We start from the raw sequence: 17,417 nt of genomic DNA, 5'->3' as shown, positions 1-17,417 counted from the left end.
TCCCTTCATTTTAGACACAGTGAATCCCTGAGTTTAAATTTAACATTGAACAATATAGTATAATTTGAAGAATAAAATTTAAAAAAAATATGAGCTGAATTTAAGATTGTCAACATCTGGAGACTTTCCTGGTGGCCCAGTGGTTAAGATTGTGCCTTCCAATGTAGGGGGTGTGGGTTTGATTCCTGGTCAGGAGCTAAGATTACACAAGCATTGCAGCGGGGAACAACAAAACAAAACAGAAGCAATATTGTGATAAATCCAATGAAGACTTAAAATCCTAAAGGAAACCACATTAAAATTGAAAAATATTAAAATTGTAAAGATGTTCAAGCTGGTTTTAGAAAAGGCGGAGGAACAAGAGATCAAATTGACAACATTCGCTGGATCATGGATAAAGCAAGAGAGTTCATGAAAAACATCTATTTCTGTTTTATTGACTATGCCAAAGCTTTTGACTGTGTGGATCACAATAAACTGTGGAAAATTCTGTAAGAGATGGGAATACCAGACCACCTGACCTGCCTCTTGAGAAATCTTTATGCAGGTCAGGAAGCAACAGTTAGACCTGGACATGGAACAACAGACTGGTTCCAAATAGGAAAAGGAGTACGTCAAGGCTGTCTGTTGTCACCCTGCTTATTTAACTTCTATGCAGAGTACATCATGAGAAATGCTGGGCTGGAAGAAGCACAAACTGGAATCAAGATTGCCAGGAGAAATATCAGTAACCTCAGATATGCAGATGACACCACCCTTATGGCAGAAAGTGAAGAGGAACTAAAAAGCCTCATGTTGAAAGTCAAAGAGGAGGGTGAAAAAGTTGGCCTAAAGCTCAACATTCAGAAAACTAAGATCATGGCATCTGGTCCCATGACTTCTGTCGGGAGCCTCATTAGGCATTACTGACAAAATGGAGGCACGGCCCCAACTCCCTCTCCTTGTCCCACAGGCATGGGCCCGGGATGAAGGAGTTATGTCTTGTGATTCTGACTTGTTTTTTCCTCTCCTCGGCTGAGTTGACTGAAAAGAATTAAGGTTCTTATTGTTCTTGAGAGGAGCATGAGAAAGCACAAAGCCTTCTGCAGCTGTGCTCAGAGAATAATTCATAAAATTAGTAATTGACATTCATTCAAGGACCTTTACAAAAAAGTGTTCCAGGATGAGCATGTAGGCCGCAGCTTGAGGCCATGGGAGGGATTGTTATCTGAAACCTATTTGTGAGGGAAATGTTTATGGCAAAGGAGTTTCCTGAATTTAGGGCTTAGGAATAATTAAAAGAGTTAGAAGCTAAAGATTTAAGGAATGTTGTAATGTTAGCATATTTTACTATAGCTTATAGAGATTAGGAATTTTGGAGATATTAGTGGTTAGAAGGCTTTGTAGAGAAAGTGAGCTCAGGATACTAGGGACAAACAGGATTTAGAAAGAAAAAAAATAAACTGAGGGATGTGGTATGTAGCCCAGACATTAACATGAGTTACAGTGTATTCACAAGGACACATGAGAAGAAGTAGAAAAGAGAATCGCTGAGGCAGGAACTCCTTTTGAGGGGCAGCAACGATTTATAAGACAACAAATTTGGGTCAGGGGGAACTGAAAATGTCAAACCTCTGACCTAATGCTTCTGTAAAAGTATAAAAGAGAATCTTAAGCTTGAAATAAATATGCAGTCAAGAAAAATGAATGAGAGGCTGCATTGTGACTCACTGACACCTCCCATCCCTTCAGACTGATTACCTGGCTGCTGGAGCTGGACTCCGGCAGACTTCTTGGGAAATAGATGGGGAAACAGTGTCAGACTTTATTTTTGGGGGGCTCCAAAATCACTGCAGATGGTGACTGCAGCCATGAAACTAAAAAATGCTTACTCCTTGGAAGAAAAGTTATGACTAGATAGCATATTCAAAAGTAGAGACATTACTTTTGCAACAAAGGTCCATCTAGTGAAGGCTATGGTTTTTCCAGTGGTCATGTATAGATGTGAGAGTTGGACTGTAAAGAAGGCTGAGAGCCGAAGAATTGATGCTTTTGAGCTGTGATGTTGGAGAAGACTCTTGAGAGTCCCTTGGACTGTGAGGAGATCCAATCAGTCCATCTTAAAGGAGATCAGTCCTGGGTATTCATTGGGAGGACTGATGCTAAAGCTGAAACTCCAATACTTTGGCCACCTCATGCGAAGAGTTGACTCATTGGAAAAGACCCTGATGCTGGGAGAGATTGGGGGCAGGAGGAGAAGGGGATGACAGAGGATGAGATGGCTGGATGGCATCACTGACTTGATGGACATGAGTTTGGATGAACTCCGGGAGTTGGTGATGGACAGGGAGGCCTGGCGTACTGCGGTCCATGGGGTCACAAAGACTTGGACAGAATGGAGTGACTGAACTGAAGAAAAATTAAACTTAGTCAAGACAACAGATTAAAATAAATTTAATGATAGACTGGATCAACTGGCTGTGTACTCATTGCTAAAATTTTATGCTTTTTTTTTTCTCTCCACTCAGTCTACTATCATAGGTTTATATGTGTGTAATGCAGTGTGTTTATGTGCATATATTTTTATGTGTTCTTTGTTGTAGTTCAGTAACTAAATTATATCTGACTCTTTACCACTGCAGCACACCAGGCTTCCCTGTCCTTTTCTATCTCCCAGAGTTTACTCAAACTTTTGTTCTTTGAGTCGGTCATGCCATCCAAGCATCTTATCCTCTGTTATCCTCTTCTCCTCCTGCCCTCAATCTTTCCCAGCATCAGGGTCTTTTCAGTGAGCAGTTCTTCTCATCAGGTGGCCAAAGTATTGGAGCTTCAACTTCAGCATCAGTCCTTCCAATGAATATTCAGGACTGATTTCCTTTAGGATTGACTGGTTTGATCTCTTTGTTGTCCAAGAGATTCTCAAGAATCTTCAGGTTTTATTATGAAAGACATTCTGAAATGTTTTGACAATCATTACTCAAAGCAATATTGACTAGAAGAGTATTTTATCACTGGACATTTTGTTGAAGATGTGACAGCATATTGCGTAAATTAGGTAAACAATTTCTCTACTTATGCAATAGGGAACATTGCTGTGACGGACTGGGTGGCAGAAGCGCACTGGCTGACACGAACTGCGCAGAAGTGTGGCTGAGAGGAGCTACCCCTTGCCCAAGGTCAGGAGCGGCGTCTGGCAGGAGCTACCCCATGACTGAGATCAGGGGCAGTGGCTGGGAGGAGCTATCCCATGGCCGAGATCAGGGGTGTTGCCTGAGACGAGCAACCCCATGTCCAAGGAGCGGTGGCTGCGCAGGTGCAGGAGGGCCAAGAGGACCTACTCCACCTTCAAGGTCGGGAGGGGTGGCTGTGAGGAGACACCCCTTGTGAAAGGTTAGGAGCAGTGGCTGTGCTTTGCTGGAGCAGTGGTGAAGAGATACCCCACGTCCAAGGTAAGAGAAACCCAAGTAAGACGGCAGGTGTTGCAAGAGGGCAGACACACAAACAAAAATCACAGAAAACTAGTCAATCCAATCACATGGACCACAGACCTGTCTAACTCAGTGAAACTAAGCCATGACGTGTGGGGCCACCCAAGATGGGCAGGTCATGGTGGAGAGGTCTGACAGAATGTGGTCCACTGGAGAAGGGAATGGCAAACCACTTCAGTATTCTTGCCTTGAGAAACCCATGAGCAGTATGAAAGGCAAAATGATAAGATACTGAAAGAGGAACTCCCCAGGTTGGTAGGTACCCAATATGCTACTGGAGATCAGTGGAGAAATAACTCCAGAAAGAATGAAGGGACGGAGCCAAAGCGAAAACAATACCCAGTTGTGGGTGTGACTGGTGATAGAAGCAAGGTCCGATGCTGTAAAGAGCAATATTGCATAGGAACCTGGAATGTCATGTCCATAAATCAAGGCAAATTGGAAGTAGTCCAACAGGAGATGGCAAGAGTGAATGTCGACATTCTAGGAATCAGCAAATTAAAATGGACTGGAATGGGTGAATTTAACTTAGATGACCATTAAATATACTGCTGTGGGAAGGAATCCCTTAGGAGAAATGGAGTAGCCATCATGGTCAACAAAAGAGTCCAAAATGCAGTACTTAGATGCAATCTCAAAAATGACAGAATGATCTCTATTGGTTTCCAAGGCAAACCATTCAATATCACAGTAATCCAAGACTATGACCCAACCAGTAATGCTGAAGAAGCTGAATTTGAATGGTTCTATGAAGCCCTACAAGACCTTTTAGAACTAACAGCCAAAACAGATGTCCTTTTCATTATAGGGAACTGGAACACAAAAGTAGGAAGTCAAGAAACACCTGGAGTAACAGGCAAATCTGGCTTGGAATAAGGAATGAAGCAGGAAAAGGCTAATGGAGTTTTGCCAAGAGAACACACTGGTCATAGCAAACACTCTCTTCCAACAACACAAGAGAAGACTCTACACATGGACATCACCAGATGGTCAAGACCAAAATCAGATTGACTATATTCTTTGCAGCCAAAGAGGGAGAAGCTCTATACAGTCAACAAAAACAAGACCAGGAGCTGACTGTGGCTCAGATCATGAACACCTTATTACCAAATTCAGACTTAAATTGAAGATAGTAGGGAAAACGACTAGACCATTCAGGTATGACCCAAATCAAATCCCCTATGACTATACAGTGGTAGTGAGAAATAGATTTAAGGGCCTAGATCAGATAGATAGAGTGCCTGATGAACTATGGATGAAGGTTCATGACATTGTACAGGAGACAGAGATCAAGACCATCCCCATGGAAGAGAAATGAAAAAAAAGCAAAATGTCTGTCTGCAGAGGCCTTACAAATAGCTGTGAAAATAAGAGAAGTGAAAAGCAAAGGATAAAAGGAAATATGTAAGTATCTGAATGCAGAGTTCCAAAGAATAGAAAAAAGAGATAAGAAAGCCTTCCTCAGCAATCAATGCAAAGACATAGAGGAAAACAACAGAACGGGAAAGACTAGATCTCTTCAAGAAAATTAGAGATACCAAGGGAACATTTCATGCAAAGATGGGCTTGATAAAGTACAGAAATGGTATGGACCTAACAGAAGCAGAAGATATTAAGAAGAGGTGGCAAGAATACACAGAAGGACTGTACAAAAAAAATCTTCACGACCCAGATAATCACGATGGTGTGATCACTCACCTAGAGCCAGACATGCTGGAATGTGAAGTCAAGTGGGCCTTAGAAAACATCACTACCAACAAAGCTAGTGGAGGTGATGGAATTCCAGTTGAGCTATTTCAAATCCTGAAAGATGATGCTGTGAAAGTGCTGCACTTAATATGCCAGCAAATTTGGAAAACAGCAGTGGCCACAGGACTGGAAAAGATCAGTTTTCATTCCAATCCCAAAGAATGCTGAAACTACTGCACAATTGCACTCATCTCATACACTAGTAAAGTAACGCTCAAAATTCTCCAAGCTAGACTTCAGCAATACGTGAACCGTGAACTTCCATATGTTCAAGCTGGTTGTAGAAAAGGCAGAGGAACCAGAAATCAAATTTCCCACATCCACTGGATCACGGAAAAAGCAAGAGAGTTCCAGAAAAACATCTACTCCTGCTTTATTGACTATGCCAAAGCCTTTGAGTGTGTGGATCACAATAAACTGTGGAAAATTCTGAAAGAGATGGGTATACCAGACCACCTGACCTGCCTTTTGAGAAATCTATAGTCAGGTCAGGAAGCAACAGTTAGAACTGGACACGGAACAACAAACAGACTGGTCCCAGATAGGAAAAGAAGAACGTCAAAGCTGTATATTGTCACCCTGCTCATATAACTTATATGGAGAGTACATCATGAGAAACGCTGGTCTGGAAGAAGCACAAGCTGGAATCAAGATTGCTGAGAGAAATATCAGTAACCTCCTATATGCAGATGGCACCACCCTTATGTCAGAAAGTTAAGAGAACTAAAAAGCCTCTTGATGAAAGTGAAAGAGGAGGGTGAAAAAGTTGGCTTAAAGCTCAACATTCAGAAAACGAAGATCATGGCATCTGGTCCCATCACTTCATGGGAAATAGATGGCTAAACATTGGAAAGAGTGTCAGAGTTTATTTTTTGGGGCTCCAATTCACTGTAGTTGGTGATTGCAGCCATGAAATTAAAAGATGCTTACTCCTTGGTAGGAGTTATGACCAACCTAGATAGCATATTAAAAAGCAGACAGATTGCTTTGCCAACAATAGTCCATCTAGTCAAGGCTATGCTTTTTCCAGTGGTCATGTATGGATGTGAGAGTTGGACTGTGAAGAAAGCTGAGCGCCGAAGAATTGATGCTTTTGAACTGTGGTGTTGGAGAAGACTCTTGAGTGTCCCTTGGACTGTAAAGAGATCCAACCAGTCCATTCTAAAGGAGATCAGTCCTGGATGTTCTTTGGAATGACTGATGCTGAAGCTGAAACTCCAATTTTTTGGCCACCTGATGTGAAGAGTTGACTCATTGGAAAAGACTCTGATGCTGGGAGGGATTGAGGGTAGGAGGATGACAGAGGATGAGATGGCTGGTTGGCATCACTGACTCGATGGACATGAGTCTGGGTGAACTCTGGGAGTTGGTGATGGACAGGGAGGCCTGGTGTGCTGCAATTCATGGGTTCACTGTGTCAGACACGACTGAGCAACTGAACTTAACTGAACTGTACTAAATATCAATATGTCCTTGATAGAAATTGAAGATAAGCTACAGTGAAAAAGTTATTCACTCTTGCAAAGTAACTCAAACTAATATTCATGGCATTTGAAGAATTATTTACTTTTTTATTATTTTAATTTCTTTTAATATTATTTTCAGATGACTTTAAGAAACAGGTTGAGTGAGTATTATGAATTCCATTTAATTCAGATAAAACATTGCACTGCAGATAATGGGTATGCATTGGAAGGTGGCAGTCCCATGATCATGTGCACCTATTAGGGCTCTATCGCTCTAGTGGTAAAGAGCCACCTGCCAAAGCAGGAGACAGACACTGGTTTAGTCCCTGTGTCAGGAAGATCCCCTGGAGAAGGAAATAGCAAGCCATTCCAGTATTCCTGCCTGGAGTATTCCATGGACAGAGGGCCCTGGCGACTACAGTCCATGGGATCACAGAGTGGGACATGACTAAATTGACTTATCACACATGTAGCATTCATGCCATTTTCTTTCTTCTTTTCTCCTGCAGATATTTTCTCAGCAGAGCTTTGCCCTCTTCACATGAATCAATGCAGCAAAATAACAATGTAATCGAGTTCATATTGTTAGGATTGATTCAAGATCCTAAGAGACAGAAAATGGTATTTGTAATCTTCTTCATTTTCTCTGCAGGAATGTTGATGGGTAATTTGCTTATTATTATGACCATAAAAATTCTGCCAGACACTTGGGAGCCCCATGTACTTCTTCCTATTTCATTTTTCTTTGGTTGATACCTGCTTTCCAACTTCAATAGCCCCAGATTAATCATGGATGCCCTGTATGCAAAGAAAAGCATGTCTTACAATGAGTGCCTGACTCAGATCTTTGCACTGCATTTATTTGGATGCATGGAGATCTTTGTCCTGGTCCTTATGGCCATGGATTGGTATGTGGCCATCTGTAAGCCCTTGAATTATGCAACCATCATAAGGCAGCAAGTCTGCATCATCCTGATTGTTCTTGCATGAATAGGGTCTTTTACACATTCTATGGCTCAGATTATTCTGGCCTTTAGATTGTCCTTCTGCAGATCCAATTTGATTGATCACCATTGCTATGATATGTAGCCACTGTTGAAACTTGCCTGCATGGATATTTATGTGATGAACTTACTGGTGGTGATTAATAGCGGGGCAATTTGTGCAAGCAGTTTTAGAATTCTGATGATCTCTTACATTGTTATTTTGCATTCACAGTGCAGAAGGGAGGAAAAAGTCCCTCTCCACTTGCACTTCTTTGTCCGTTTATATTTATATATACTCGGCCCCCAGCCACATTCCCCATGAACAAGATTGTGGAAGTATTTTACACGATTGGAACACCCTTCCTCAATCCACTCATCTACACACTGAGGAATACAGGAGTGAAAAATGCCATGAGAAAGTTAAGACATGTCAGAATTATCTCAAAAAGCAAAAGATGAGTTGTGGGGCTGGATTGACTGTTTATTGAGTCATGGTTTTAGTGAATCTGTACAAATTATTATATATGACAATGTTTGACTCTTGTGGGAGTAGCATAATTAAAATCAAAGTATGCTTTGCTTTATTATTATTATTATTTTTTAATTCACAGGCAAGATGAATGCCAAGGCTTCTCATTCTTTCATGGACCAAACGTGCCAATTCTAATCATGATCCCCTGTCAACGTTTATTTTTCAATCGGTTCAGTTCAGTTAAGTCGCTCAGTTGTGTCCAACTCTTTGCAACCCCATGGACTGCAAGGCACCAGGCTTCCCTGTACATCACCAACAGAGTAAAAATAAACATGAAGGGTTTTTTTTTTTTTAATTTTAATATATTTGTACCTTTTGGGACATTGCAAAGTTCGGTGTCTAAACTGGTGTCTCAAAAGTTTCATGTGATGCGTTAAGAGGCCCATATGTATAAAAGAGAAGAGAAGTGCCATAATTTTGTTACAGGCTCATCTAGTCTAAATATCCCTCATTCCAGTACACAAACAGGCAAAGACACATACACTTACTATACAGGGGTTTGTGGTTATTTGTACTTCAGATGATTGAATGGATGAACAAATGTAAGAGATAAAACAGAAAAGAAAATAAGCTCACATGCAGATGAAAACATAAAGTTTAGATAATAGAATAATATGTTATACAGGGAAAGAAAACTTAAAAGTTTTTATGTGGTTCAGAAGTAATTGCAGCCAAATTAAATAGGGGAAATGGTGTAATTTTAAATGATTTTTGGAAGATGCTATTAATATAAACAGAGTGTATAATTGTGAATAGTCATCTGCCCTCAAAAGTGATTCACCCAAAGGAGAAACTCTGAATTCTAAGTATACTTTCATTTCTCTCAGGAAGAAGTAGAATTCCTGATATGTTTCCAGTGCTTTTTTTCTAACTCATTTATGTCTCAAATATATTATAAAGTTGAATATGTCTTTCAAAAACACACAAATAGCAAATTCAGAACAAATAGCAATTCTCTGAAGTTCCCGGAGTAAACCCATCCTCAAGATTGTTCTGCTGAGAAATAAGAAGGAAGGTTTCAAAACAGTTTCATACGTCTTCCTTATCTCTAATCCATAATAAATGCCTCTAATCCACTTTATTTAAACATCTGCAATGTGAACTAAAACACAGGAAACATTAGGAATTGATGAAGTGGTCACGAACTGTTTTTTTTTTTTTTTTTTTCCTAGCTTTGAAATAGGGAGTAGAATACAATGATTAAGAGCATTAGCTTTGGATTCAGTCTTGATGAATCCAAATCCTTGTTCTATCACCTTATAGACCTGTAACTTCAGGAAAGATAGATGGACTTCTAGGCCACAGTGTTTGTCTATAAAATGGCAATTAAAATAATCTCTATGTTATTGGCTTGTATAAGGGTTCAAGATTGCATACATAATAAAATCTAGTATGTGCTATCATTATCATAAATGAATTTTAAATATACTTACTAAAATTTATGTTTTTAATTAATGGCCACCACATGTGTTTGCCAGCAATATTTTATTTTATTTATTTATTTATTTATTTATTTTTTCTTTTAAATTTTATTTTATTTTTAAACTTTACATAATTGTATTAGTTTTGCCAAATATCAAAATGAATCCGCCACAGGCATACATGTGTTCCCCATCCTGAACCCTCCTCCCTCCTCCCTCCCCACACCATCCCTCTGGGTCGTCCCAGTGCACCAGCCCCAAGCATCCAGTATCGCGCATCGAACCTGGACTGGCAACTCGTTTCTTACATGATATTCTACATGTTTCAATGTCAGTCTCCCATATCTTCCCACCCTCTCCCTCTCCCACAGAGTCCATAAGACTGTTCCATACATCAGTGTCTCTTTTGCTATCTCATACACCAGGTTATTGTTACCATCTTTCTAAATTCCATATATATGCGTTAGTATACTGTATTTATGTTTTTCCTTCTGGCTTACTTCACTCTGTATAATAGGCTCCAGTTTCATCCACCTCATTAGAACTGATTCAAATGTATTCTTTTTAATGGCTGAGTAATACTCCATTGTGTATACGTACCACAGCTTTCTTATCCATTCATCTGCTGATGGACATCTAGGTTGCTTCCATGTCCTGGCTATTATAAACAGTGCTGCGATGAACATTGGGGTACACGTGTCTCTTTCCCTTCTGGTTTCCTCAGTGTGTATGCCCAGCAGTGGGATTGCTGGATCATAAGGCAGTTCTATTTCCAGTTTTTTAAGGAATCTCCACACTGTTCTCCATAGTGGCTGTACTAGTTTGCATTCCCACCAACAGTGTAAGAGGATTCCCTTTTCTCCACACCCTCTCCAGCATTTATTATTTGTAGACTTTCGGATCGCAGCCATTCTGACTGGTGTGAAATGGTACCTCATAGTGGTTTTGATTTGCATTTCTCTGATAATGAGTGATGTTGAGCATCTTTTCATGTGTTTGTTAGCCATCTGTATGTCTTCTTTGGAGAAATGTCTATTTAGTTCTTTGGCCCATTTTTTGATTTTATTTTATTCAGAGAATACAAGTTACAGTTATAATGGAAGGAAAATCAAACTGAAGATATCCATCAAGCATTGGTTTTGTGTATGTGTGTGTTGTTTTGACGTTTTGAAATATATTGGTACGTTGTCAGTTTACAATGTTCTGTTGGTTTCAGGTATATAGAAAAGTGAATCTGTTATGTATATACATATAGCCACTCTTTTTGTTTAGATTATTTTCCCATATAGGCCATAACAGAGTATTGAGTAGTTTCCTGTGCTATACAACATGTCCTTTTTAGCTATCTAGTTTATATATGGTAGTGTGTACATGTAAATCCCAAGCTCCCGAATTATCCCTGCCACTCCTTATTCCCTGGTAAACATAAATTTATTTTCTACATCCATGACTCTACTTCTGGCTTATAAATAAGTTTATTTGTACCCTCTACCAGTCCATTCTGAAGGAGATCAGCCCTGGGATTTCTTTGGAAGGAATGATGCTAAAGCTGAAGCTCCAGTACTTTGGCCACTTCATGTGAAGAGTTAATTCATTGGAAAAGACTCTGATGCTGGGAGGGATTGGGGGCAAGAAGAGAAGGGGACGACAGAGGATGAGATGGCTGGATGGCATCCCTGACTCGATGGATGTGAGTCTGAGTGAACTCCGGGAGTTGGTGATGGACAGGAAGGCCTGGCATGCTGCGATTCATGGGGTTGCAAAGAGTTGGACATGACTGAGGGACTGATCTGCTTTGAAGTGATATAATATGATATTTTTCTTTGTTTGACTTACTTTACTCAGTATGGCAATCTCTAGGTCCATCCATGTTGATCCAAATAGCATTATTATTATTTTTTTTTTTTGAAACTTTTAAATTTTTTATTCAACAATGTACACTTATTGTCTCTTAATTTGATCTACAAATTTCTCAAGTTTTTTTTTTTTTTTTTCCTGATAAAATAAGTCAATCTGGGTATGGATGTAGAGTGCTTGTAATTTATATTTTTGAAACACTGAACATGAAGTAAGACATCAATAAAGGAAGATCATCACATAACTGACACTTCCTCAGAATCCATGACATCAAAAACAGCTATGGCAAATACCTAAGCATTTAGCAAAAGAGGAAATCTCTGGCCACTGCTCTTATATCTAGAAAAGGCCTATCTTTTTGACTGGGCAAAACAAACGCTGAAAGGACATTTTTTTAATTGTTTATTTTGTTCTTTTTATGACTGAGTGGGCTTCCCTGGTGGCTCAGACAGTAAAGAATCTGTCTGCAATGAGGGAGACCTGTATTCGATCCCTGGGTTGGGAAGATCCCCTGGAGGAAGGCATGACAACCCACTCCAGTATTCTTGCCTAGAGAATCCCCTGGACAGTGGAGCCTGGTGGGCTACATTCAATGGGTTTAAAAAGAGTCAGACAGGACTGAGCAACTAAGCACAGCACAGCATGGTTGAGTGACATTCCATTGTATATTTGTACCACAACTTCTTTATCCATTCCTCTATCGATGGACGTTATATTGCTTCCATGTCGTGACTATTATAAATAGTGCTGTATGGATATTGTGATGCGTGTATCTTCTTAAATTGTTTTTTTCCTAAATGTATGCACAAGTGTGGGATTTATGGATCATAAGGTAGTTCTATTTTTAGCTTACATCATGAGAAATGCTGGGCTGGAGGAAGCACAAGCTGGAATCAAGATTGATGGGAGAAATATCAATAACCTCAGATATGCAAATGACACCACCCTTATGGCAGAAAGTGAAGAAGAACTAAAGAGCCTCTTGATGAAAGTGAAAGAGGAGAGTGAAAAATTTGGCTTAAAGCTCAACATTCAAAAAACGAAGATCATGGCATCCAGTCCCATCACTTCATAGCAAATAGATGGGGACACAGTGGAAACAGTGGATAACTTTATTTTTTGGGACTCCAAAATCACTGCAGATGGTGATTGTAGCCATGAAATTAAGACTCTTACTCCTTGGAAGGGAAGTTATGACCAACCTAGACAGCATATTAAAAAATGGAGCCATTACTTTGTCAACAAAGGTCCATCTAGTCAAGGCTATGGTTTTTCCAGTAGTCATGTATGGATGTGAGAGTTGGACTATCAAGAAAGCTGAGCACCAAAGAATTGATGTTTTTGAACTATGGTGTTGGAGAAGACTCTTGAGAGTCCCTTGGACAGTAAGGAGATCCAACCAGTCCATCCTAAAGGAAATCAGTCCTGAATATTCCTTGGACAGAATGATGCTGAAGCTGAAACTCCCATACTTTGGCTACCTGATGTGAAGAACTGACTCATTTGAAAAGACCCTGATGCTGGGAAAGATAGAGGGCAGGAGGAGAACGGGACGACAAAGGATGAGATGGTTAGATGGCATCACCGACTCAATGGACATGGGCCTGGGTGGACTCTGGGAGTTGGTGATGGACAAGGAGGCCTGGCATGCTGCGGTTCATGCGGTCACAAAGACTTGGACACGACTGAGCAATTGAACTGAACTGAAGGCACCTCCATACTGTTCCCCATAGCTGCTGCATAAATTTGCCTTTCTGTCAACAGTGTTGGAGGGTTCCATTTTCTTCACACCCTCTTCAGCATTTAAATAGATGTCAATGAAAAAAGAATAGAAAGCACAGAGACACACCCATGCACCTATGGTCCCCTAACTTATGACAAAGTAAGCTAGAATATATAATGGAGAAAAAAGTCTCCTCAATAAGTAGTGCTGGGAAAACTGGACAATGAAATTAGAACACTTCCTAAAACCATACACGAAAATAAACTCAAAATGGATTAAAAACTTAAATGTAAGGCCAGACACTATAAAACTCTTAGAGGAAAACATAACCAGAAAACTCTTTGACATAAATCACAGCAAGATCTTTTTGGATCCACCTCCTAGAGTAATGAAAATAAAAGCAAAAATAAATGAATGAAATCTCGTTAAATTTTAGTTTTTGTACCACAAGGGAACCCATAAACAAAATGAAAAGACAACCCTTAGAATGAGAGAAAATAATTGCAAGTTAATATATATATATTTGGGGTATATATATTATATTTTTCATATAATTGTTAGAATTATAGTTAATGAACATAAATATATATATATATATACACCTTATATAACTAATTAAATGTATGAATATTATTTATATGTGTGCACATGTAAAAAAAAATATATATATATATACACAACATATATATATGCCTATGTATGTATGTATGTGGACAGGGAAATGGATAGATAGTCTTTCAAGTCCCTAAATCAATAAATATTAATTAGTATAGTTATGCTCCCCTTCCATCATCATTGCCTTGGCCATCTCTCACAGCACTTAAGTGCATGATCTGAGATGTCAGTTAGATTCCTGTTACATGTTCTTCAATATTTCTGTTTTGGAATGCACTCCTTTCATTTGTTTACCCACCTGTAAAATGAAGATAATATAAGTGCTCGCCTTTTTATATTGCTGTAAAAATTACTGCTGAATATCACTGTTTTATCTTTGCTTTTTTTGTGCATTTATTTTTAATTTATTAATTTTTGCTACATTGCAACTTTATTGCTGTGTGTGGGTTTTTTCTGATTGTGGCAGGCCGGGACTACTCTTTGTGGTAGTATATAGGCTTCTCACTGTGATGGCTTCTCTTGTTGAGGAGCACAGGCTCTAGGCACTTAGGCTTCAGTAGTTGTGGTGTGTGAGCTCCATAGTATGGCAAGCAGCCTTAGTTGCCCTTCAGCATGTGGAATCCTCCTGGACTGGGGTCAAATAGTGTCCCCTGCATTAGCAGTCACATTCTTAACCACTGAACTACCAGGGAAGCTTCATCACTATATTTTTTAATTTCTTTAATTTATTTTACTGGGATGAAACCTTATGAATACATATACAATAATCAAGCTTGTGAAACTGGCTCCAATTTGGTTTTAATAAAATACCAAATATTTAAGAGTAGTCCTAGACTGTTTTTGATCTATAACAGCAGGGCCACAGAAGGGTAATCTGATGATGAAGAGGAGCTCTATGGATGAATGAAGAAAGCCTCCCACCCATGCCACTCCCACTAGCAGTCCACACAGCCACTGATTCATGATGGTCGTATAGTGCAAGGGCTTGCAGATGCTGCACAGGGTCATAGGCCATCACAATAAGTAGGATGACATCAGCACCTGCAAAGACATGTTCCCCAAAGATCTGCATCATGCACTCATTGAAAGGGCTGATTTTGTTTTCATAGAGTGAATATATGATCAGTTTGGAAATAGTGACACAGGAATAGCAGGTGTCAACAAAAGAGAGATGGGTCAGGAACTAGTACATAGGTTAACCTAATAAAGAGCTGGTGGTGATGGTGACCATAGTGAGCACATTTCCTACCATAAAGACAATGTAGATGACCAAAAACACAACAAATATGATTTTCTGTGTCTTTGGATTTTATGAGAGCCCCAGTAGAACAGATTCTGTCATGTTTCTATTATACCCGTATCTCAGGTCATGATTAGTTACACCAGTGTATGGCCGTGGTTTCTACTTGGATGGATAGGAAGAAGTACTTTAGGATTCTCTTGTGCTCAAGGCCATGTGTGCACTAACTTAGCTATGACCCCAGCAATTTTTCCATTATATGAGCCTGAGGGACAAAGAGGTCAGTATTTCACTGGTATTTAACAGCTATTTTTATGCCTTCATGAGGATGGAAAGATGCAATTGCTTATATGGAAACTTTTTCAGAATTCACATATAAGGCCTAGAATGACAGTAATCAAGCCACAAACTTACTGAATTCTAGAATCTCTGTGAGAAAGAAATGGCAACCAACTGCAGTACTCTTGCCTGGGAAATCCCATGGACAGAGGGGTCTGGTGGGCTACAGTCCACAGGGTCACAAAGAGTCTGACTTGACTGAGTGAGCAAACCAACAGCAACATGATAACAAAACCAAATTACAGAAATCATATGGCCATATCTGGGGGAATTTTTATACAGATGAATTGTATTTTATACAGGTGAATCCTACAATACAAAGCATTTACTAACCTACACAGAAAATCAGATTTCTGAGTTAAGTGATCCATTTCTTAGTCTTGTTGATCTTTTAGAGACTTGGTTTGGTCTGGAAGCTCATGGTAGAAAATCACTCTCAAAAAAAGATTTATTCTACTTGAATTCAAGACATAGTATAAAGTTACCACAAAACAGTTATGTGCTATTTAAACATATTAGAATGTTCATAAAAATCTAAATGTATGAATTTCCCAACAAATATATCAAAGAAATTCAGTGCGGAAATAATAGATCTTTCAACAAATGCTGGATCAATATGATATCCACTTGCAAAAAAAATGAACCTCAGTAATACTTCACATTATACACTAATATTAATGCAAAATAAGTCAGTGAACTAGATGGAAAATCTAAAACCATAAAAATTCTAGAAGTATTTTTATTGTGAGGTTGTTGTTCAGTTGGTATGTCTTGGTGGACTCTTTGCGATGCCATGGACTGCAGCATGCTAGGCACCAATGTCCTTAGTGGGACAAACTCCAGAGGTTTGCTCAAATTCACCTCTATTGAGTCAGTGATACTACCTAGCTATCTCATTCTCTGCTGTCCCCTTCTCTTTTTGTCTTCAATCTTTCCCAGGGTCAGAGTTTTTCCAATGAGTTGTATTCTCGCATCAGGTGGCCAAAGTATTAGAGCTTCCCTGTCAGTCCTTCGAATGAATATTCAGGGTTGATTTCCTTTAGGCTTGACTGGTTTGACCTCCTTGCTGTTCAAGGGACTTTAAAGAGTCTTCTCCAGCACCACAATTTGAAGGCAATGATTCTTTGGCCTTCAGCCTACTTTATGATCCAACTTTCACATCTGAACATGACTACTTTAAAACCAAAGCTTTGACTATATGGACTTTTGTTGGCAAAGTAGTGCCTCTGCTTTTTAATACATTGACTAGATTTGTCATAGTTTTCTTTCCAAGGAGCTAGTGTCTTTTATTTCCATGTCTATAGTCACCATCCACAATGACTTTGGAACTCAAGAAAATAAAATCTGTCACTGTTTCCATTGTTTACCCATCTACTTGCCATGAAGTGATGGGACCAGATGCCATAATTGTAGTTTTTTGAATGGTGAGTTTTAAGCGAGCCTTTTCACTCTCCTCTTTCACCTTCAAGAATCTCTGTAGCTCCTCTTCACTTTCTGCCACATATCTGAGATTGTTGATTTTTTCTCCCAGAAATCTTGATTCCAGTTTGTGATTTGTCCAGCCCAGATTTCTCATGATGTGCTTGCATATAAGTTGTACCAGCATGCTGGCAATATACAGACTTGACATACTCCTTTGCCAGTTTTAAACCACTCTGTTCTTCCATGTCCAATTCTAACTGTGGCTCCTTGACCTGAATACAGATTTCTCAGAAGATAAGGTAGTCTGGAGGAGGGGTTGGCTAATTACTCCAGTATTTTTGCTGTGAGAACCCCATGAACAGTAGGAAAAGGCAAAGAGATCTAGAAGTTCATCAGTATTTATTAGATACGATATAAGAAGCACAAACCATAAAACTACCAAAAAAATGAAAGACTTTGAAGAATTAAAGAAAATTCACAGACTAGGGGAAAACTGTGTTTATGTATAATGGATCAATCTTGCATAACATTTTGTATACAAATACCTCATGCTTTGTATATGTATAATAAATATGACAAAACACATATGTCTGGAATACA

At 39.3% G+C, this 17,417-nt stretch overlaps 1 pseudogene; it reads left to right on the top strand.

Moving 5' to 3' along the window:
* Positions 1 to 7,231: 7,231 nt before the first annotated feature.
* LOC139176148 (olfactory receptor 4C11-like) lies at positions 7,232 to 8,127 on the top strand (annotated as a pseudogene).
* The last annotated feature ends 9,290 nt before the right edge of the window (positions 8,128 to 17,417 follow it).

This window comes from Bos indicus, chromosome 15, assembly GCF_029378745.1.
Source record: "Bos indicus isolate NIAB-ARS_2022 breed Sahiwal x Tharparkar chromosome 15, NIAB-ARS_B.indTharparkar_mat_pri_1.0, whole genome shotgun sequence".
Lineage (NCBI taxonomy): Eukaryota > Metazoa > Chordata > Mammalia > Artiodactyla > Bovidae > Bos > Bos indicus.
Note: the sequence above shows the minus strand (reverse complement) of the source record. Positions and strands in the feature narration are given on the sequence as shown.